The 24,364-nt window shown below is 44.1% G+C and overlaps 1 protein-coding gene across 10 annotated transcripts in view; it reads left to right on the top strand.

Annotated features, from left to right (window-relative positions):
- LARGE2 (LARGE xylosyl- and glucuronyltransferase 2) overlaps window positions 1–24,364 on the top strand; it is a 54,388-nt gene that overhangs the window by 8,225 nt on the left and 21,799 nt on the right. For 2 of the 10 annotated variants that reach the window (XM_028727097.2, XM_028727179.2), the window contains exon 2: window positions 10,228–10,396. The exons of 1 other annotated variant lie outside the window; for it this stretch is intronic. The gene's annotated coding sequence lies outside the window, so the exon portion shown is untranslated. Of the gene's footprint in view, window positions 1–10,227; window positions 10,397–14,178; window positions 14,353–20,073; window positions 20,177–20,870; window positions 21,117–21,294; window positions 21,451–21,918; window positions 22,014–24,364 lie in introns of those variants that run through there. 7 more of the 10 variants (XM_028727115.2, XM_028727107.2, XM_028727124.2 and 4 more) reach the window with 7 other exon arrangements.

The raw sequence follows: 24,364 nt of genomic DNA, 5'->3' as shown, positions 1-24,364 counted from the left end.
TTGCTATAAAGGAAAAAGGCTGAGTTTTGTTGCTTGCCTGCAGGAATAACATCCACCAGAGTTTGTGTTTATTTGCTTAGTAATAAAGTCTTCGGTTTAGTTTGGGTTTTTACACCTATGTCTCCTGGAGTCACTCTGTTCTCTGCCACCGGCTGGAAATCCCCCTCCAACAGGTTATGAGCCCAGTCCCCAGTCCTGAGTGGGCAGAGACAGAGCGTGAAAAGAACCCAGAGACTGGAAGCAACTCAGCGTTTCTCAAGCAGCTGGCTGTGTGAAGGCATCGGCAGGGAGTGTCTGTTTGGGACCAGGAGCCGAACTTTTCTTCAAGCCACGTGTGAGTAAGAACTGAGTGGAAAGCTGAAAGCTGGGTGGCGCCATGGCTGGACTTGGAGCTGGAGCTCAAGGGGGAGCTTCCTATTTTCCAGTAGAGAAACTGGGAGAGTCCAATTATATGTCATGGAGTTTACAGATGCAGGCGTTTTTAAAGAAAGAACAATGTTGGACTGTTATTGTTAACCCTCCTGTAAAAGAGGAGGATGAAGAAGTAGATGAAGCAGACCAAAGGCTGGAGGACAAAGCCTATGCCAATTTAATTTTGAGTTTAGAGAAGTCTCAGTTATCTCATGTGCGAGACCTTGAAACAGCAAGTGAGATTTGGCAAGCACTGAGAGCAATACATATTAGAGACACTGCTGGCAGCAAAATTACTCTAATGAGAGCTCTGTACCGAGCCAGACTAAGTGAGGGTGAATGTGTTTCAACACACCTTCAAAGAATGCGTGATTTATTTTCACAGTTAAATCAACTTGGGGAACATTTTTCTGAACAGAGAAAGGTTTATATTGTGCTGTCTTCACTTCCTGAGTCATGGGACAATTTAGTGATGACTCTGGAAGCAATCCCAGAAAGCCAATTAACAATGCATTTCTTAACTGGGCGTTTGCTTGATGAGGAGGAAAGACGCCATGAGAGGAAGGCCACAACCCCTCACTGTAACTCCAGAAATGGGAGGCAGTCCAGTAAAAGATATGCAACTGATGAGGAGCGGCAACCTAAAGAGGTTGTAGACCACAGAGAGGAAGCAGCGTTCACAGTCAGAAGATGCTATCGTTGTGGGTCAACCAAGCATTTAGTACGACAGTGCACTGTGTCTGTGGGAGAAAATACAAGACAAGGGCGGCCTGCGTTTGCTGGGAAGCGAGGAAACAGGAAGAGTCGAGTCCAGTATGTTTCTGCAGCAGTTCGAGGCACCAGTCACGACGTTGGACAAGACTGGATTTTAGACTCAGCAGCGACAAACATTTTTGTTAAGTCTGCACAAACCCTTGTAGAAAAGCAGCCTTGTAAATCTGTAAATGTAGTACTAGCTGATGGAACAGTGCATGAGTCAGCTGGAAAGGGTAGTGTGAATATCAACTGTTTAAGTACCAAGTTTACCAATGTTTTATGTGTACCAAGTTTAGAAAATAATTTGCTTTCAGTTACAAGTCTTGTTAAGCAGGGATTTAAAGTAACCTTTTCTGGTTCAGGCTGTAGAATAGAGAAAGCTGGAAAAGTGGTTACAGCGTCACTACAAAATGGTTTGTTTGTTTTGAAAGACCAGCTAGTAAGTGAGTCTGGGGCATGTGTTAAAGCCTGTAATAGAGCCTTGCATGATGAGTGCCAGCATCTGTGGCATCGTCGTTTGGGGCATGCCAATTTCCGCAGTATTGCAAAAATGCCAGAATTAAGCAAGGGAATTAAAATGAAAAAATGTTCAGTTTTTCTAGACTGCAATACCTGCAAGGAGTCTAAAAGTAAGCGAGGGTCTTATCCTGAAAGTACTAGAATTAGCAAGAGGCCATTTGCTTTAGTACATTCAGACCTTTGTGGGCCATTTGCAGAGTCTGAAGGAGGAGCAAAGTTTTTTTTGGTTCTTGTGGATGATTATAGCCGGTATACTTGGGTATATTTGTTAAAACACAAAAGTGAAACTGGTCAACTGATTAAGAATTGGATCAACTATATAGAAAGGCAGTTTCCCTACAAAGTTACCCAGTTGCAAAGTGACCGTGGAGGCGAGTTCATGTCTGAAGCCCTCCAAGTTTGGTTGAAAAAGCGTGGTATTAGTCACCGTAAATCATGTCCTTTTTCGCCTGAAGAAAATTCAGTTGCAGAACGCAAGATAAGATCTTTACAAACAATGCTAGATTCAATGCTAAGTGATTCTGGCCTATCCAGGAAGTATTGGGGGGAAGGAATTCTGTGTGCTAACTACATACAGAACAGATTGTTTCATTCTACCATAAACAACACCCCTCATTTTTTGCTTTATGGAAAAAAACCCTTTTTGGACCATGTTAAAACTTTTGGTTGCTGGGCTTGGGTTCACATCCCAAAAGGACAGAGAAGGAAAGGAGAGCCCAAGGCAAAGAAACTTAGGTTTGTTGGCTATCAAACTTGGTCAAAGGGGTATTGTTTTGCACTAGGGCGTGGCAGAGTTGTAATATCAAGACATGCAGAGTTTTGTGAGCAAGATGGTTGGGTTCGTTTACATGGAAATTCAGAGGTTGTGTTATCTTCTGATGATACAGATAAATTTGTGAAATCTGAGGAAGAAAAGCCACAAATTAAAGAAAGTTCTGAAAGTGACAGTGATGAGGATTCAGGGGATGAGGATCCCAGTACAGTACACAATCTCCTAAAGCTGAACCAATTTCTCCTGAGCAGGGTGAATCAGAAGGGGAAGATAGTTCAGAGGGGGAGAGTGTTCAAGTTAGAAGGTCACAAAGAAGCAATAAGGGGGTACCTCCAGAAAGGTTTACTATACAAGAAGTTAAAACTGGTGATGTGAAAAAGGAACCTCGTGATTATGAGGAAGTTTTAAAGTTACCACACCAGGAAATAGTAAGGTGGAAAAATGCAATGAAAGCAGAAATGAAATCTTTAGCAGAACACAATGTCTTTACCATTGAGCCATTGCCAGAAGGAAAAAAGGCAGTGGGCTGTAGATGGGTGTATAAAATAAAACACTTGGCAGATGGTGATGTTAAGTACAAAGCCAGGCTGGTAGCACGAGGCTTTACTCAAAGAAAAGGTGAAAGCTTTGATGAAACCTTTTCTCCTACTGCAAGGAGTGAAAGTGTACGTTTATTGCTAGCTCTTGCAGCACAACGTGGGTTTAAGGTAAACCATTTTGATATTGAAACAGCTTATCTTAACGCAAATCTGCAAGAAGAAATTTTTATGAATCAAGCGCCAGGTTTTAAGGCAGGAGAACAGAATTCTGTATATAGGCTGAACAAAGCAATTTATGGGCTCAAACAGTCAGCTAGAAATTGGAACGAGTGTCTTGATAATGCTTTAAAAAATCTTGGCTTTAAAAGAAGCTTAGCTGATAACTGCTTGTACACTAAAGGAAAGGGTGATAAACAAGAATTGTGTTTGTGTTATGTTGATGATTTGCTTTACTCTACAAAAAGTGACAAGCAAGTGGAAAAATTTGCAGAACAACTAAGAAAGGTATTTAAAGTAAGAGATTTGGGTCCAGTAAAAAATTATCTCTGTTTAGAAATTCAAAGAACAGACGATGGAAGTTTTTTGTTGAGTCAAAAAGACAAAATAATGGAGTTACTTGAAAGAAACAATATGCAAAACTGCAAGGGAGTAAAAACCCCAATGGAAATAGGTTTTTTCAAAAATGAAAGAGAATGCACAGAACCTGTAAATCCTGAAATGTACCATTCAATAATTGGAAGTTTATTATACATTTCATTGTGGAGCAGACCAGATTTGAGTTATGCAGTTGGAATACTAAGCAGACTAGTAAGCTGTCCTACAGAAAATGCCTGGAAAGGTTTAAAACGTATTTTCCGGTATCTAAAGCAAACACTTGATTATTGTTTAAGATTACCATCTTCAGGTTCCACCAAATTGCAGTGTTACGTTGACAGCGATTGGGCCAACCTGCCTGATAAAAAATCAATTTCTGGAATGGTATTTCAATTTGGAGATTCTTTAATAGGTTGGAAATCCAAAAAACAAAGTATAGTGGCCACATCATCAACTGAGGCCGAATACTGTGCATTGTCGGAGTTATGTAATGAAATAAAATTTTATGTTCAGATCCTCAAGGATATAAACGTACAGTGTGATTATCCCGTTCAAATTATGGAAGATAATCAAGCCGTAATAACCTTGTCTGGATCTGACCTGTTTAGAAACAAATCAAAGCATTTGGAAATTAAATATCAAAATGTAGCTGAAAATGTAAAACAGAACCAGATAATGCTGAAGTATTGTGAAAGTACACAAAATGTGGCGGATGTATTTACAAAAGCGTTAACCTTTGAAAAACATGCACGACTGGTAGCAAAGTTGGGAGTTGCTGTGTGTGATATGTAAATATGTTCTGTTCTGTTTAAAATACTATTGTTTCTGTTTGAATGAGAGGGGGTGTTAGAGGACATTCGGCACAGAAACATGTGTGTATACCTTTAAGAAGTTTCTGGGATTAATTGGCTGCAGGTGACCGTTGCTATAAAGGAAAAAGGCTGAGTTTTGTTGCTTGCCTGCAGGAATAACATCCACCAGAGTTTGTGTTTATTTGCTTAGTAATAAAGTCTTCGGTTTAGTTTGGGTTTTTACACCTATGTCTCCTGGAGTCACTCTGTTCTCTGCCACCGGCTGGAAATCCCCCTCCAACAGTTGCGCCCGGTGCGACCGCCCCCCCCCGCCCCCCCACGCTACGCCACTGCTTGGCAACATTATTTTATGTTCTGTTGATTCCAGCTGATAATGGCTAAGATCAGACAATTATAATGTGAGTCCAGTAAAGATAGCAAAACATATGTGTAAATTCTAAACTACCTGTATTGTATTTTGCCGCAACAATTGGGCTACCGTAAGAAGAAAAATATTGTAAGTTGCTGTGTTTAGATCAATGCAAAAAGGCTTCTCCTGCCTCCCCTATTCCTAGTTGTCAGGCTGACTTCATTATAGGGTGGGGAGGGGGGAATCACACCAGGCACTTCAGGCCATCCTCACATGGTTCCTCAAAGAGGCCCCATCTGGTTGCAGAGACCTCTTTCAGAGCTCTGAAAGAAGTGGTCTCCATCTTGATCTAGACAGGAAGTGACAAAATTGATTGTTGGAGAAGGATTACTAAGTAACAAGAATCCCTCTAGGGGGGATTCTGAGGCATTACAATGGCTGCAGATGGAAAACTACAGGCCGAGTTGGAAAAAAATGTTCTTTCTCGTGGGAAAACTTCAAGACCAGAGCACAGGTATGGCTACAATGATTGTGACCTTGAATTCTAAAGTAAGCAATCCTGTTGCCTGTGTTAAGGATTTGACAAAGGAAAACTCTGCAGCTGAACCAGAAGAGATATTTTCAGAGTCAGAGGAGAGGGAAGGAGGAGCGGAAATACTCCAGGAGGAAAGGGCCAACCAAAAGCCTACAAATGGGGAATACAAAGAAAACAAGACATGGATAATGAGAATCTGGTTGAAAATCAAGAATGAAGAAGAGAGAGATCCCCTAATGGGGAGATTGAAAGAACTATGGATTACAAATTTGTGCAAGATGAAAGAGGGAGCCTTTGGGACATTCGGATTATTTGGACTTAAAAGAAGCAAGAAATATGATTGGGGCTCCGCTTTTGAATATGGAGGGCTGGTTGGAAGAAACACTGATCTTACTGGGATAGATCTCCTTCAAGACCTGATGGCCAACATAAAAGATTACCAACAAAACCGACGGAGAGGGACTGATAGAGATTTGAAGGCCTCGGACGTGAGAAATCCAGGCTAAGAACTGATATTGTGGACACCTCTTTGGGGGATCGAAACCTGGAAGGGGGGGGGTGAGAGTTTTTCTTTTTTTGAATCCAAAAGCAATATAAGTTTATGATTTTTATGTTTAGTTATTATGTTCAGTAATTAATATGATAATTGGGAAATTGGTGGAAGGGAACCTAGGTCGACCTTTGGAAAGGATGTAATGATTATAATTGATCTGTATAAGTTAAATTTGGTTAATTAAGAAGAACTAAGTTAAAAAAAATGATATTAATATTGTAAAGATAAGAGATAAGAACTTGCTGAACTAACTATTGGAATTAGGATGCATGAAGGGGAGGTGCGGGGAAGTCAGAGAATGTGGTTATGAAAGTAAGAATTTGAAATTGTACATGTTTGTCTGTGTCTTTGTGTGTTTGTTATGTTTATATAAAATGTGAAAACTCAATAAAATTTTTATAAAAAAAAAATAGACAGGAAGTGACAAGACACTGTCAGGCATGATGCCCCATACCAATAACTTCCAATGTATTAAAAATCATAAGGAATTGAGGTGTGTGCTTTGGACCTCAGGTCAGCGACCCACAGGGCAAGCATAGAATTGTGTACAGTATGTTGGCTTGGGCACAACATACTGTAAAGCACACCTTATTTCCTAATTCATTTTTACCCATATTGGTTCCTATTGGCCTGAGGCACCTTGCTTCAGCACGACTTGAACCCAAACAAAGTGCTGTGCTAGGTGTGACTATGTGATAGCAGGTTATGATAATGACTATTAAACAACAACATACTGTACAGTTGTACCTTGTGACTCGAATGTTTTGGCTCCCGAATGCCACAAACCCAGAAGTGAGTGTTCCAGTTGGCAAACGTTCTTTGGAACCCGAACTACTGACGCTGCTCCTGTGGCTTCCGATTGAATGCGGGAAGCTCCTGCGGCCAATCAAAAGCCACACCTTGGTTTTCGAACATTTTCAGAAGTCAAATGGACTTCCAGCACGGATTCTGTTCAAGAACCAAGGTACGACTGTATGTCAATGCTGGTATAGTGAAGGAAATTTACAATACGTATTTGTATTAGAGAGGTTTTTCTTCATGAGTGTTGTACTAAAGGTACAAATGCTCCTGTTAAATATTTTAAAATCATTTCCTCCTTTAGGAAGAAGAGAAGATATGTAATAAAAATAAATCAAATAAGGTGACCCATTTGACCCTATAGAAACTAAGATACTGCAGCCTCAGTGCCTGTTAGTTTTCAACTGTTTCTGTTTTCAGGCACTTCCAGTAGCAACTTGTGACAGAGAATAGCCTCATTTTGCATCAAACTGGACATTGCAGCTATTAGTATGTTGCTACTTCTGCTAGCTTAAATGTTATCCTAAAAATGATTTATTTTATCTCAGCCTTATTTTTACTAGACTATATTGGATGCTGTGTGTTGTGAAATGCCTCTGTAAAATTTGTGTTCCACTGATTCCTTTAACACTTTTATTGTGTGATACTGCTTCCAGTACTTCCCAAAGGCATCACCTTTTATATTGGGTTTCTTTCCTGTACTGCTGCTGAGCTTGCATTCCGACTTGAGCAATCCAGCTATGGGGTTAGAGCTTTTCTAAACCTAAAATGCCAAAACACACAGGTTTACTGTAAGGTTTTGCTGTTCCTGCAGTTTCCAGGTGAATGGTGCAATTGTTTGATTTTTCCAAAGAGCACACTTAGTTGTTGAAGCCCTGGCAGGTTGTGTCATCTTCTCTTACACAGCAGCCTAAGAGGAAAGTGGCTATTTCGTCAGGCTGTGGGTTTTTCTGCATGTAATAGCTAAAATGCTACACAAATGGTTCATAGAGTCCAAGAAACTGATGTGAAGAATTCCGTTTTTAAATCCTACATCCATGTTTTTAGAAGGATAATTATTGGGGTGGTATTAAACATACTCAATGGTAATCCTCCCACTGGAAGCTTTCTAGCTAGAATACGACTGTGTATTAAAAGTAATTGTCATGGTGGAAATGAGTAAATGCAATGCTCCTCACAAAATGTCTGTTCCCTGTTCTTCTGTGTCTTACCCAGCTTGGACTGACTGTGATGCCTTAGCAAGTAAATTCCTGTTGGTATTGGCAGCATTTGCAGCAAATGTTATAATTTGAGGTTGTATAAATGCTTAATAACTTCTGCAAGTGGGAATATGCACTGTGCTTGACAAACCTGTTCTGAGAACAAGAATTAAATCTTCCTGCTAGGCAGAGATTTTAGCTTGAAGACAAAGAATTCTCTGGTAATGCTGTGCATGTGGAAGCTGACGAAGAAGGATGGCTTACTAACATACTGTTTTGTGCCTCTTGTAAATATTTTCTCTTCATTATTTTCCTTTGCATTTACCGTGCCTCAGCAAAACGCAGAGTGTTTTAGAGCAGCCATTTCCCACAGTGCTGCTGGGTGCATCTGTGGACATAGAACCATAGAATTGTAGAGTTGGAAGGGACCCTGAGAATCATCTAATGCAATCCCCTGCCATGCAGGAATACGCAGCTGTCCCATATGGGGATCGAACCTGCAACCTTGACCTTATCAGCACCATGCGTATGGGGCTAGAAACATTTGGTTTGTTTTTATTTTAAGCAGCTTCTGGCAGCCTAAAAATGTGTGTGCGGTGGCATTAATCACACTTCTTTTCATGTTCCGCCTGGTTGTCTCAGTACTATTTATTTTAATCCTGTACATTTCTTGCCACATTTGCTATCACACATAACAAAGTTAAACACCGAAGCAATGAGTAAGGCTGTTCACAAAAGGGCACACTTACCTGCCACTTGAAACGATAACAGCGGGACACTTATTAGCAAGCACATTTGAGAGAGAGAGAGTGCACTGGCTTTCCAATTCAAAGTATAATCTTGCAATGGCAATAACGTTCCTTGTGAGCTCTTGTCAAGACATTTCAGAAACGTTGCAGAACTTGTGCTATATTAATGTAGTACAGAAGCTTAGAAGAAGAGCCTTCAGGTGACTACCAAGAAAGGTTTAGAGATACCGGATTTCTATTATAATGACAAAATAGCATATGACCTACAAGCCTACCTGAGAGTTGCCACCCTTTCTATATGACAATTCAGAAAAATACAAATTACCCAAGGTGTGTAAGCTGCTGGGTCAAAGGAAGAATGCCTTTCAGAGCCTGACCTTGGAATTCTAAAATTCATAATAGCATGAATTCTTTTCAAACTGCATTCAAAACTAATTCCCACTAAGAAATAAAAGATGATACCTTTTCCTGTTAAAATTATCTCTAATGAGCCCAGGGCTCAGGTTTGATGGTTAAATTTCACATATCTCCTACTGGGCAAGATACTTGCAGCATATCCTATCCTATACAATACATTAGAAATACAATTCTGTTGTGTTCAGTGGGCCTTTGGCTGGGATCTCATACACACTTCCCTGGGTGTAAGGCCCATTCAGCACAATGAGACTCACTTCTGAGTAGAAATAGGATTGCACTGTTATGCTGACAAGTCTCCCATTGATATTCACTCCCTTGGCAGCTGGCTCTTCAAGGGGGAAAACAAAAATATGGGCATCCTATCCCATTCTGTTGGTAGTGTAATTTTACAGTGTACAGTGGTACCTCGGGTTAAGAACTTAATTCATTCTGGAGGTCTGTTCTTAACCTGAAACTGTTCTTAACCTGAGGTACCACTTTAGCTAATGGGGCCTCCCACTGCCACCGTGCGATTTCTGTTCTCATCCTGAAGCAAAGTTCTTAACCTGAGGTACTATTTCTGGGTTAGCACAGTCTGTAACCTGAAGCATCTGCAACCTGAAGTGTCTATAACCCAAGGTACCACTGTAGTTGTAAAACCAGTGTGAGCCATCACAGCAATGTTCATTTTCTGTCATAGCACCAACCTCTTTTAATGGGCTGCAAGTTTGATTATTTTCTCTCTGAAACGTAACAGAATATGGGCTGAATGGGGGCCTTGTGCTACCCTTCTTCTTACAGTGAGGTTACTAAAACCTCTGTTACCCATAAGAGCAATATTTTCGGTCAACATTTCCACCTGCTGGAAAGCTGGGGCTCCCCTGTACCAAAATTAACACAATTCCCTAGATATACTGAGTAAATGGGGTCATGTGAATCAATCCTGAGGAGCAAATGTTTTATTTATTTTTCTGATGGCAGCTTGAGCTTCCTATTGTGATAAAACATTGCATTCTTTTTAATTGTCTTTTTATTATGAGCACCGTCCTGCTTTATGGTATGGCATTATAGAAATAGTATAAATACAACTGAGGTGCAGTTCTGGGTACCAAATAATTTGAATGTAGGCAATCTTCTACACTGAAGTAACAGGTAGCCCCTTAAGGGGCTGGGAGAAGGTAAAAAGGGGAGGTATATGTATCACCTGTACTTTGACCCTTGTTCAGCCTCTCTGTGCTGTTTCAGGTGCTCTTGAACAATGGACATTGACTCTTCATCTGGAGCTCATTTATCCTGGTGACTGTGGGACCATGTCTACTCTCCACTATCTGTAGATGGACAAGAACCCACGCAGCAGTTCATCCACTTTGTTGGTCTCCTTTGCACCCCAGCCACTGTGGTGTGTATTGTCAAGGTTGGTTTTTCATTCTCATACAGGATAAAAAAAGGTTACAGTGGTACCTTGGAAGTCGAAGGGAATCCGTTCCAGAAGTCTGTTTGACTTCCAAAACGTTCGGAAACCAAGATGTGGCTTCCAATTGGCTGAAGGAAGCTCCTGCAGCCAATTGGAAGCCCCGTCAGACGTTTGGTTTCCAAAGAACGTTCACAAACCAGAACACTCACTTCTGGGTTTGTGGTGCTCGGGAGCCAAAACGTTCAACTTGCAAGGCGTTCAGGATCCAAAGTACAACTGTATTTGGTGTTATGCTATAGAGATGGGATGGGGATGAGCTTTTTCACTGCTTGCTGGAGCTCTCAGTTCTAGGAACACGTATTCTTTTTGCTTGAATAATACTAGAGGCCTGCTGTGATCAGTGATCAGATTGAATATGCATGATAACATATGTGCCATTTTAGAAAGAATGGCAACTACAGGCTGTTCCTTTCTTTTTTGCCCTCTGAGGCTGTGGTGATCAAAGAGTTAACTCTGACCCTCCCCTGTACTGGCCTGGCTATTGTGCATCCCTTGCACAAAAGCCTTTCAGCTGCAAATTCCATTCTTGACTGGATGCAGCTGTTGGCCTCTGGGCTGCCTCTCTTGGGATGCAAGATGTAGAAGCCCTGGTCAAGCATGGGGACCTGCAAGGATCTGGTGCTTGTCCCTTTTAGGTGTGGAAAGTGTGTGATTTGTGCAGCTGTCCACTGCATGCAATGTGAATAATTCATTTCTCCTTCTCTTTGCTGTTGCCTGTTCTTCTTAGGTGCCTCCTTACCTCTCATTAGTGCAGGGCCTGGTATGTCAGCTGGAGGCAGGCTTGGTTTTTCCTGAGCCTTGATGGGATTTGTCAAGACCCTTTCCCTTTTCTTCCTGTTTATTGAACTTTGAAATAAAAGGGATGGCAAGAAGAAAGGAGCGTAAGAGCTGGATTGACCCTGGGAGAGAGAGATGTTGAAGACATTCTGATCCCCCCTATTATTCCACAAGAGCTGAAGTGGGGGAAGTGGTCAAAATTGGTGGCAAAACCCTTTCCTTTAAGAAGGCAAGGCCTCTGCTCTGGAACTGGGTGACATGGGTGGTTTTTTTAAGGTTTCCGCCTGGATTTTCTGTAATGCCTGTGAACACTGCTGAGTGATGTTCTGATTCTGACCTTGTGGACTCAAAGTTGTCTTGAGGCACAGACTACTGTAATTATTTCTGGCAAGAGCTAGAAATGTGGAGTACTAAGAGCAGTGGTTTTTTTTTTACTGACGGGGGAAAGGGAACAAAGTGCAAAGCCCCTAATGGATTTTGAATTGCCACTATTTTCATTACTTCATTTGAATGGGTGTTGGTGCCCTTTCTTGCCTGTAACATAAAAGCCCTCCTGTCCTTTTCAGCTAGGCACAGAGTCCTTATGTCTGCCACTGAGGATTATTCTACACAGAACTCAGTAAGAGATCTCTTCCCCTCACCAACAATTTGCCTTCTGTGCAGCACACCTTCACCTCAGGAACCTCACTTGGTTAGCACAGCAGTGCAGGTGAATTGTTATCACAGAAGGCAACTTGGCTTACACACAAAGCAGAGCCTGGGGGACTCTGCAGACCTCTCTCTAGTGCTGTCTGATCAGATCTTTCCCCCATTCTAATTCAGCCCCACCTTTCATTCCAAACATATTCTGCATGGGAAATGGGGGTCGAGGAAGGCAGTGTTAAAGGGGAGTTTTTAAATGGCAGTTGGTGAGCTTTTTATTTTTATTCTCTGCTAGGGAACATTAGGAAACCATAACAGCATATTTAGAAGTAGGATGACCTGTCCAAAATCTTTTCAGCACCTCCACTAAAATAATTGGCATTTTAAGTGTGTCACACTGTACTTCTTGTGTTTCCTAGTCATTTGATTCCACTGTCCACTGTATTTTTCTCTGCATGGGCTATCTGAGGATAACACTTCATGTGTCAGATAGACTTTACACCATGAAAGGTGTTTTTTTTTGGGGGGGGGGGATCACCATGAATCTGCTAGTCTTTAAGGTGCCACAAGACTTTGTAATGGTTTAATTTACAGAGCTTTTAAAAGTGCTTAATGAGCATTTATGCTTTTAGTGCCCTATTTGGACCTCCGTATTCTCCTATTCTTGGAGAGCAGACTACTCATGTGTCCAGGGCAAAATAGATGCAAAAAGAGAGCCAGTGTGGTGTAGTGGTTAAGAGCGGTAGTCACGTAATCTGGGTAACCGGGTTCGCGTCTCCGCTCCTCCACATGCAGCTGCTGGGTGACCTTGGGCCAGTCACACTTCTTTGAAGTCTCTCAGCCCCACTCACCTCACAGAGTGTTTGTTGTGGGGGAGGAAGGGAAAGGAGATTGTTAGCCGCTTTGAGACTCCTGAAGGGGAGTGAAAGGCGGGATATCAAAGCCAAACTCTTCTTCTTCTTCTTCTTCTTCTTCTTCTTCTTCTTCTTCTTCTTCTTCTTCTTCTTTAACTAGCCTTGAAAGATCCGTCTCCACTTAATCCTTTCCAAGCACCTAGTTCTCCAAATATTAGAAATCTAATGTCAACCATGCTATCAAAGGTTTTAATAGAGCTATTCAAAATGCACATTCCTGGCTGGGGCTAAAGGATTTTTGTGTGGAAGTATTAGGAACCTTCTGCTCTTATGGAAGTTAAATATTTCCCAACAGGTAGAATGAAAAAATGGGACCATCTTGGATGAAAGAATAGTAAATGCTTTTGCTTGTTAAACAGATGAATCTAGTGTGTTATAATAGTGGTGTGTTATATTACTAGTCCAGACCCTGCATGTCATAGTCCCAGTATTGAAGGCAAATATAAGCAAGCCCATTGTGGTGCTCATTTCCCAATTTTTTGTGCATTTGGTGTAGATAAAAAGCAAGAAGAATGCTGACCTCTCACTCTGCATAAGTGCGTGTTCTCCCTATCAAAAGAAACTGCTAGAAAGAATGCACACAGATTGAGGAAGTGTGTCTTAAATGAACCTGCAGAGGATGACTGTTTACTAAGCAATTTCTATATCACCCATCCCACACTCAGGGCATCTAACAGCAATGACAATAGCAGAACGTTTATATGCAACAGAACAAACTCTTACAAAATGCCGTTTCACCTAATAAAATGCAGCAAAGAATAAGAGCTTGCTGACAAAACAACAACCCAAGCTGTAATCTCATTTATTTGGACTTCTTTTTTTATGATTCATCCTTTAGAGCACAAGGGCAATTCACTTACCGTTCACAAGTCTCCATTTCAGTAAAGAATCTCTCTTCATGGAGAACCTTGCATTAGTTGACCACACAGAGGGACGCCCGTTTACTAGTTTGCAGTTCAGTCCTTTTATGCATTTAGAAGTGCTGTGTTCAATGGGACTCGTGCCTAGGAAACTCTGTGTGGGATTGCACCCTTGATCATGTGAGACCTATGCAGTTACAGGCCAGATAAGGCCCACGCAGACCTTGGGGCTATTGATCAGTATGAGGGGGCACTGGAGCGCTTTCCTTTTTATAGAGAGCTTTCCGTTTCAAATCTCATTGAAGGAAGAAGAGATTCTCTTCCTCACCATGGGTTTGTTTCCCCATTTGTTTCACAGCCTAACCTCTGGGCTTGACAGTCCTGTCCGGAATAAATCAGCTCAGCAGGTTGTAAAATGCATAGGCCACTCAGTTGTGGTTTGTGATTCCATCAACACTTCATTTGGATTTATGATCTTCTTTGCTTTCTGCTATTAATTCCCCACTCCTCCATTCTATTTCTTGTTCAGCAACATGCCCCTGTGGTTGTCTGTGAGGACTGTCCAGCGTCAGGGAATGAGCTCTTCGTGCTGCAAGCAGGGATAAATGGGAAGAGTTTCTTTCTGGCATACTAGCTCCCCCATGCGCAAAGACCTCCATTACACCGTACTACAAAAATTTCAATTCCACGCATGTGGATTATGGTATGTGTAACTGGGAGATACCGGAGAATCTTGTATTTTCCTCCCAGCTCTAATTGGGCTTGTGTAGATATAAGTAGAAATAGGAAAGAATAGAATGCAAAAGGATTGCAATGTAAAGCAACAGAGTCTGACTGTGTACACACCATACATTCAAAGCACATTTCCCCACTGCAAAGAATCCTGGGAACTGTAGCTTACTCCCTCACAGAGCTACAGTTCCCAGAATCCTTAAGCTACAGTTCCCAGGATTCTTTGGGGTAGAGTTTTTTACATGTGCCTTAAATTTATGGTGTTTGGATTGCCTTTGGGTTGTTAAATTCCTCCTTTCCCTTGTGGATTGGGGTCATATTGCCCTAATCATATGCATCTGCTGCCCCCAACTTGCACACACCGCTCTAACACTGTCATTAACACCCCCCCATCAACTTTTGCAAAAACTCTGAGAACAATGCAATAGAATGAGGAAGCCTGTGAAAAATTGTAACATTTTTATTATGAATATTATGAATATGGAGTGAGTCTTAGTCCACTTGTGGACTTGTCACTGTAAGCTATTCTTATTATTCTTTTAAATTCATATTCTGCTTTGACAAAAGTCCTCCAGGTGGCTTACAATTAAAAAATCTAATCAACCATCCATGGATGCATTCAAATGTAAGTACGGTAAGCAAACAATAAACAATGAAATTCATTAATGTAATACTTTATTTTAAATACATTAAAATAAATATATTTTTAATCAGTCGATGTCATAACCTGTTATAATCTAGTTGCTCTTCCTTTCTAACTAACCAGACACTGCAGAACTCAGTGGGTTCTTTTAAAAAAGGTTGTAGATTCTCAGTTTCAATACTTGTCACTGTTTGTCCCGTGCACTAAGATAATTCTTCATCTGATACTTCGCTGTATCTTGCTTCTAGCAGGAAATGTGATTATTAGTGGCTCTTTTGTCAGAGCTACAGATCTCTTTTGGATAGAGGTGCAATAGAAATACAACTCTGCTTCTCCAGACACATATTTAAAATATGATGTTGTATAACTCCGTCTCAGCTACAACTGTACTAAGCATTTTCATTGTGAATCTCTTTATCACTGATTCCAGGGATGTTTCTTATGGTAGGATTAACTTGTCTAATCCAAAGCTGGGGAGCCTTTTTCAGGCTGTGGGCTACCTGGGCAGCCTTCTGAAGGCGACCTGCCAATAGTGGGTGGAGCCAGAGCAAAAAGTGGGCAAAACAAATCTGCAGACGTTACCTTTGTGCAGTAGGCTAGTGTCTATGTACACTCTCTGTCTTTCATCTAGGCAAGTAAGAGGCATTAGCAGCGTTCAGTGACAATTCTAGCTGGGCAGAAACACCCAATAACTTCATGAGGGCCAGGTGTAGCCTGATATGGAGTTCTGGAGAGCCACATTTGGTTCCTAGCCTGAGGTTTCCCATCCTGGCCTAATCCCCTCAAGCACAATTTATTTTTATTTCATAAAAATTTTATACCAGTTGATTGGGAGCAGGGAGGAAAACCCCTGCGCCTCTTTCTCAATATACTGTTGAGAGAGTGGATCTCATGGTGCTACTATAAAGAGTGCATACCTCTGTTCAGGATCAGGAATTTTGAAGCTTAAAATTTTAAACCACACCTCCTGCAACCCAGTCTCTACCAAGCACTTCTGCTCTTTGTTCCAGTCTTCTGCCGTGGAAGCCACGCTTGGTCTAGCAGGACCCAGGCTTTGCAAATCCTCTCCCCTGCTCACTTAGAGGCTTGCAGTGCCTACCCCTATATATAGTGTGCATATCTGTCACTGTCGGTGAAACAGCCAATGGTCTTGGCCAGCAAAGTACTGGAGAGCTATGCAGATAGCTTTAACCACCTTTCCTCATGCCCAATCATAGAGATTTCCCTATTTTTAGTGTGGTTGCTTCTCCTTAGGCAGACAGGAGACTTGTGTGTTGCTACTGTTACTACAGTGCCAGAAATAACTCCGCCTAAAGAGGACACTGGGTGGGCAGCTGGCATTGTGTATTCATGCCAGTCCATTTGCAAATATGTGAACGCCAACTGTGGCTGTTATCCATCTTTTGTCTCACGTATCATGATGTCAGTTATATCTTTTAACAATTTGGGATTCTGTGGGCAAGTTAAATTCCAAGGTGATTTCCAGTATTATATTTTCGGGAGCAGTCACCAGTTCTGGTTGTCATGAACCATCGTTTGTGCCCTTCAAACCACAGCACTAAATGTGTGCATAATTTCCACCCGGAGTGGCGTTTTGGAATGTTGTTGGTGTGCTGCGTAATTGCAAGGCACAAAGTTAGCCTCTGCATATTCTGAGCTATTTGAAGTCATGAGCATGCATATTCTAGGTGCTCTCCCCCTGCCCCCCCTCCCCGCCCAAATGCAGGAAGAATGATTATGGTGTGAGTAAGCACGGAAGCTGAATGTAGGAGGAGTCATTTATTGAGGAGGTCTACATGACCAAAAGCATTTTAGAGACAGGGGTGCAAGTTCCAAGTAGACTTGCAAAATCTCAGTACTGATTGTTCTTTTCATTCCCTAAGAGTACGGAAGTAGAAGGAACTGCCCTTGTGGAACGTATCCCATTACAGCACTGCAAATTAATGGGAGGAACTGCAATCCTCTCCAGGCAGCACAAGGTAAAATGGCATGGGAACCCAGCCAGCCATGATGTCCCAAGATGAATGTGGGAAGGGAAATGATAGACCTTCAAGCAGAGTTGGGGGCAAGCCTAGGTATAGAAAAATGGGAGCATCCTGTTGAAAAGCTAAAGTCTACATCTCCTTTCCTTAGACAACTTTTCTTTAGACCCAGTGTGGTTCACATGTGATTATTTACAATAAGTGGTTTCTAGATGTCATGACTGTAGTCTAAGCATTCCTTGTGCCCTGCAAATATGTCTAAGAAGCTAAGGTTGCTTGGTGCTCAAAGCAGAAATTATGCCTGTCTCTTTAAGGGAGGCTCTAAAAGAGAAAGCAGCTGCTGTGCCTCCCTCCCCCTGTTTTTTCCACTAGTTACTCACTTGGCCAACCTTCTTCCCTTGCCTTGGAGGGATGAAGGTGAAGGGAACTGGTAGGCTGCCTGCCTCCACCTACTGCTTCTAGTTGAGAAGCTGGCACCTGTAGATGTCAGTAGCAATTGTCCTGCTATTTTAAGCTTACAAAAAATACAGGAGTCAAAATTAGTCAAAATGTGTTGCTTTTAACTACTCTGCTGTTTATGGAGAATAAGGCTATCAATAGTTACCAGGCATAATGACTATATATCAGCTCCAATGTCAGAGGCAGTATGTCTCTGATTACCAGTTGTTGGGGAACATGAGCGGGAGAGGAGTAGTACTCTCATGTCCTGCTTGCAAGCGTTAAAAAGGTAAAGGGACCCCTGACTATTAGGTCCAGTCGCGGACGACTCTGGGGTTGCGTCGCTCATCTTGCTTTATTGGCCGAGGGAGCCGGCGTACAGCTTCTGGGTCATGTGGCCAGCATGACTAAGCCACTTCTGGCAAACCAGAGCAGCGCATGGAAACACCGTTTACCTTCCCGCCGGAGCAGTCCCACAGGCATTGGTTGACCACTATGACAACAGAATGCTGGACTAGATAGGCCTTTGCTCTGATCCAGCAGGGCTCATCTTGTATTCTTAGCTTTAGCGCAATAGACTTGAACTGTAAAAGCAAATTCCCCCAATTGATGGAATACTTCAATTTTTGGTACTTGCAGTGGTGTGAATTTAGGCATGAGATATGTGCCCTAATCCTGTTAGTTTATGGGGAAGGTTTTCTGGATGGTGTTGTGCTGCTGCATGATTTCAGTGCCTCAGTTTTCCAATAAGCGTTCACTTTGTATAGTATTGAACAGGGAAGAGCAAAAGGCAGCCTCCCAAGACATGTCTTGCTCTGTAATTTGGTGTGGATGAACAAAACACTTTCAGAATATGAAAAAAAAAGTGCTCCAAAACTGATCTGTGGGGTGTGTGTTTCTGTGTGTACACACGCACACACGCACACCCCCCCCCACCTAAGCAGCATAATATCAATAACAAATAGAGATTTGAGGTGTTTTTTTTAAGGCTCCCTGCCTTTTGTGGCTGCATGCTATAAAGAGCCCATGAAGTGAAGTGAGGGGCTGTTGGCTGTAGGGCAGCAAAAACAGCCACATGCTGTGAACAGTTTCATCTACATCCTTCTAATAGTAAGTTGGTAACAAAGAATGCCATTATTGGGAAGCTCCTCATCCTGTTGCTGCCAATGTTTGCCCAGTGCAAGCAAGAAGCTGCTGAGGAAGGATAGATTCCAGCCAGGAATAACAAAAGGAGCCAATTAATATGGTGAGGTTTGAGAAGGATTTTCTCTTGGGACAAAAGGATTCCTTAGAACTGAAGGTGCAGGAGTTGGGAGACCTCTGGTCCCTTGATTTCCCTCTTCCTTGTGTGATTTATGCCAGCCTACTATTTTGTCTGGCACAAGAGAGGATCATAGGGGAAGTAAAAAATCTAACCCGTCACAGAAAGGTCTTGTCTTACATTTCCTAAGGGTTGTTTCTGCCTTTGAGTTGACTTAGCACAGGCCCTGACATAGACAGCAACATTCCAAAACGTGGTGGTAATGGATAGGAGCAAAAGTACTTGTTAATGTGCAGAAGCTCTGTGTGCGCGTGCATATGTGGTGCTTTGCTTCACTTTGCAAGTATACATGGGAGAGCATATTTCTGTGTCCTAAAAAAGTTGGCCAAGGGGTTTTCGTCTGTCAGTCATATTCATGATTTTGCAGCTACTGCACTAAATTATGTGCCTATGGATGCATGTGTAAACCATCATATTACTATGCCTGTGTGTGTGCGTGCGCGCGCACATGCTTACGGGTGTCTTCAGATCTCTAATGTGTGGCTCCAGCAGAGCTGCACACTTAATGACCTTTCCCTAAAAGCATTCTCCACCCTCTCGCTCTTGCTGCGTTTCTTGGAGAGGGAAAACTCAGAAATGGCCTGTCCTGTAGAAGTCATGCATTCCACAAAAGAAACTTTGTCCATCTTCTCCCCACCTCTACCCACAACATACAAAAACTGTTTGACTAGAAGATACATTTCACTGCTTGTAATATCTTCCCTCTGCTCTCCTCTGATTGTTCACACCCTCGGCTAGGGCCAGATCTGTACCCTTCTTCTATGAATGTTTGTTGGGAATGTGAGAACTGGAAAGGAGTTACAGTATTAGTTTCTTTGTACAATGAACACCCCACCTCCCTTTAGACCCGTTAAAGGTGGGTCTGCAAACTAGCTGGAAAAACTCCCCGAGAGCTTCGTTGTCGTTGCAGTTTTGTAATGGAAATAAATGGTAGCCTGGGGGCAGACATCTCTGCGTCTCGCTGGTACGAAGGCCCAGACGGCCCGCGAGTGCAGGCGGGTCTGCACTTGCTTGTACCGGGGCGTGAAGGGAGGCGGTGAAGCTGGTTTCCCTCTCCGCCCCAGGTATGGTTTTTCTCGGGCGCTGCTCGTTTCTTCGCGGATGCTGGAGGAGAATCTCTCTCTCTCTCTCTCTCTTCCTCCCCGTGCGGCCCTGGGGGCCACCAGCAAGGGAGCAGCTGCAGGTACAGGCAGCCTCCGCATAGTTGGCATTCCTGCAGGCTCGTCGCCCGGGCTCCTTCCAGGTCCTCGGCATGGCGCGCGCTGCCTCCGAGTCTCCCGGCCGGAGGCTCCTAGATAAGAAGAACGCGCTTCCTTCTTTAGCCGCTCCTGTTTCTTCGAGACCTTTTCGGGTGGATGGGGCTTTGATGAATCCCCCGGACGCTTTTATTTTCAAGCAGGACAGAAAAAAGGTGACCGGAGCTGATTATTTTTGGAGAAGCCTCTCCAACCTCGCCTGCGAGCAAACAGACACACTCGATGCATCTCTCTCATTGCACGGCCATAGATCTTGGTGTATCGTAATAACAGAAGAGCCGGTGGCCCAGCTTAGTCCAGCATCTGGTTCTCATAGTGGCTAACTAGATGCTTGTGGGAAACCCGCGATACAAGAGTTCCGTCTTTCTTTATTGAAAAAGATAAAGCTCACTCCTAGCTATCTTTCCTCAAAAGTTGCCTGGCGTGCTCTGGTCCATGGGGTCACGACAAAACAACAACAACAAAGGCTTGATCCCAGTGAGATTTATTCCTAGTAAATACAGGGAAGTAAGCCCCATTGAATGCAGCGGGACTTACCTCTGTGTACACATGCACGAGTGTGTGTGTTGTAAAAACAGTAAGAGGAAACTAGATGGGCATGAGCAGGTGCCATTCAAGCAGTGCAGCGAGCATGTCATTCTAGGGCAGGGACCCGCCGTGTTAATTCTTTATAGGACGAACTAACCCGAGAGTTGGGTTTTCAGGTCAGGCTCGGCTGACTATCGGATTCAGGTCCCGGGGGCTTCCCACCCCTCCCCCCGCAAGCAGCAGGATTCCCACATCCGGGCTCGACCCTGCTGCTGCTGCTGCTGCTGCTGCTGCTGCAAGGCGTCCTGAGTTGGGGTCAGCCCCGGCGCCTGCGGAGTTAATTGCCGCCACTTTCGCTCGCCTCCTCCTCCCAGCCGAGGCTCTTTTCTCGGAGCTCCCGGGACGCCGCGCCGCTTCTCACGTGGGCAGCGGTGACCCTCTGTGTTTACTTTATTTTTGGCACTTCTAGCAGTGGCGGCGCTTTTCTCGAGCCCTCCGGTGGCGATGCGAGTTTTTTCTTGCCTCAACTTACCGGAGGGGAGGAAGGGGCAGCTCGGCTGAGTCAAGGTAACGGGGGGGGGGGGGCGAGGGGAGGCGGAGCAGGCGGCTTCCCCTTTGCCCTGGGCGACTTAGCGATGGCTGAGCAGAAAGTTAATGTAACCTTTTTCTTTTTTTCCTTTTGTGGGCTTTCTTTTGTTCTTCGCCTTCCGGGGAGGGGAGGGGAGGCCCCGGCTCCGGGAATTAACAAAAGAGGGGAGAGGAAAGTGACTGATCCCAAAGGGAGGCGTGTGCAAGCAAGGAAAAGAGGGCAGAGGAAGCGTAGAAAAGGGCGCTGCTGTCTGTGGGCTGCGCGCAAAGCTCAGGGCCGGGGGGGAGGCGGCGGACGGAGGACAAGAGCCAGGTAAGGACACCTGGGCTTGCTGGGAGCGCCTGCAGCAGGTGGGAAGGAAAGTGGAGGAGGGGAGAGGACCGTCGGGCCAGATGCAGAGGCTCGGAGGTCCCTGTGAATCAACACCGGTGGCGCCTCCCACCAACTTCCCCGTCGGCGAGAGATCGCGCTGCGTCCTTGCTTGTTACCTCGCGCGTAATCAGGGTTGCGGAAGGCATTGCCCCGGGGCGCAGAGCGCACGGCACCGCGGTGGGGTTGTTTGGGGTGGGGGCGGTGTGCGCAGTTACGGAGGTGTGCAGAATTCTACCCACAGCCACACACTCGCCCCCCCCCCCGCCCCGCATCCCAGCATCCAGTGAAAGTGCGCTCTTTTTTGAGCTGGTTTCCAGGACCCTTGAAACTCCCTTAATCTCTCTAGCATGAAGCTGCCCCAGCAGCGGCATTCGTTCCCCCGATAGCTCACTCGCTCCTCTTTCCCAGCAGCTCAGTTTACTGGCCCGTGAAGGGCACGTCGCGCCCGCGCGGCTCTGGCGACCCGCTCACTCACAAGCCGCGGCGGAAGGTGGGCGGCGCAGGTTAGGTCTTCGCTCTTTTCCTAAACCCCTTTTGTGAATGAGTGTGTGTGCGTGTGTGGCGGGTTTCGAACAGGACTGAACACAAAAGGGACCCACCAGCAGGGCTGTACACCTCCTGGGAACCTCTTAATGTTTGGTTACCTCAAAGAGACCAGCTGTCTGGCGCCTCCTCTCCCTCCCTTTCTCATTCAAGCTGATCGGAAGAATTTGTAACTTCGCTGCTGCCAGACCTTGCTTGCCTCTTCCCAACCTCATTGTGTCACATCTTTTAGATTAGAACGGGCAGGGGTTGCCTTGTTATTGGTAACATCCAAGGCGCTGTTTCCACTCAATAGCTAGGTAACGTGCTTTTAATAAATAGAACTTGATATTGGGACGTGTGTGCATAACAGCGAAGGGTGGTTCATGGAAGACTGGCCATTGGTGCCTCTGTTCAGGGGTGCCCACATTAATTGGCACTGCCTCTGCCCGGCATCACCCTGAGCTGGTGGTTCAAATGATTAAATGGACAGGGAAGGGGTTACATGCAAAGTGTGTGATCTGCTACTGATCTACTATAGCCTTTCCTAAGAATTAGGAATATCCTCCAGTCGTCTTCATAATTAGCCAGTTTTGTATGATCCTGTAGCCGTTTGGTGTAAGGCAGCGTCTCCTAGAACAGAGGTCAGTCCTCAAACTTTCCAACTCTAAAGCCCACTTGAGACGGCTGAAAATTACTGAGGCCCACCAGCTACAAAATGGTGGTGCAGGGAGGGTGGACAGAACCAGGCTTAATCTGCTGGCAATTACTGGCATCGTTTTCTACTGAGATCTAAGCCTTATTTGGAAGTTCTTTGCTTGAGCTTTTACCTTGTGGCAGAGGTGTCTCATCACTTCACTTTTCTCAAGCTAAGTACAAACATTGGTTCTGGAAGTTGTAATGTCCTCCCCATTTGCTGATGAAAGCTTTTACTTTTGTTTCCTCTACATGCTTCTCCAGTGAATATATATATTACCTATCTTCTGTAATTTCTTCTCTTATTTTCCTTGTACCTTATATCCTTCCCCCAAACTATCGCTTTCTTTCATCCCCCTTCCTCTAGGCCGAGATCTGCATAGACATGGTGAAGGGTGCACAACCCCTGAGTCTTCTCCTGACACAGATATTTCTATTGCATCTAGCTGGCACAGTGGTTTTATTGGAAAGATCAAGGAAGCAGGGTTTCAGCAGTTGGTGTGCCCTCCAGCAATGATGATGTCAGCAGGAGAAGGGATTATGAAACTGGGTGTCATGCTGGCACTTGCTGCTTTCTAGAGCTTCTACCCCAGCTCAGTGCACCTGACCTATATCCAGACAGCCTCACTTAAAAGGCTCCTCAAAGTTGCTTGTCTTGTTTCTAGGATGTGTGAGGACATGGGGGCCTCTGCATCTGGGCACTGCGGGGGTCCACCATAGGAAGGGGTTGCAGTTGTGTCACAGTGAATCAATGCCCTGCTGTGTGATGGGCTTCATTATTTGTTTGAACAGCAACGCTGCATGTCCCTTTCATTGAGCAATCCTTACAAAGGATATGGAGAGCAGTTCCTTTGCCTACAGAACTTACACACCTTCTCTTCCCTCCTCCAACTCTAAAGACTCATCAAAAGTTCCGTACATCAATAGGCACAAGAGCTCTGAATGGATGACGGACTAGTAATCCAGGCCTTTATTTTTTTTTAGTCCTATGACTAAAGAAAGGTTCCTGCACAACCTCCAGCTGTTGTTAATGCAAATCTCAGGCATGGAGTCATTATTCTGTCACTTGCCCAGGAGCTATATGAATAATTAATATTAGCACACAAGTGGCTTTATGGCCTTTTTGCAACTCTTTTTCCTAAATGTTTAAATAATAATAATAATAATAATAATAATAATAATAATAATAATAATTTATTTATATCCCGCCCTCCCCAGCCGAAGCTGGGCTCAGGGCGGCTAACAACAATCAAATAATCAGTCAAATAATCACACATTCTAAAAATATTTCATTATAAAAATTAATTAAAATCAAATTGATGGCAACCGATTAGGCAAAGTTCTGTGCAGGTTGCCAGAGGAGGGAGTCAGGCTGCACCCTGACCAAAGGCCTGGTGGAACAACTCTGTCTTGCAGGCCCTGCGGAAAGATGTCAGGTCCCGCAGAGCCCTAGTCTCTTGTGACAGAGCATTCCACCAGATTGGAGCCGCAGCTGAGAAGGCCCTGGCTCTAGTTGAGGCCAGCCTAACCTCTCTGAGGCCTGGGACCTTGAGGATGTTATTATTTGCAGACCGTAGGTTTCTCTGTGGGGCATACCAGGAGAGGCGGTCCCGTAGGTACGAGGGTCCTAGGCTGT

This window comes from Podarcis muralis, chromosome 1 (genome assembly GCF_964188315.1).
Source record: "Podarcis muralis chromosome 1, rPodMur119.hap1.1, whole genome shotgun sequence".
Lineage (NCBI taxonomy): Eukaryota > Metazoa > Chordata > Lepidosauria > Squamata > Lacertidae > Podarcis > Podarcis muralis.
This window is presented reverse-complemented; position numbering and strand designations above follow the sequence as displayed.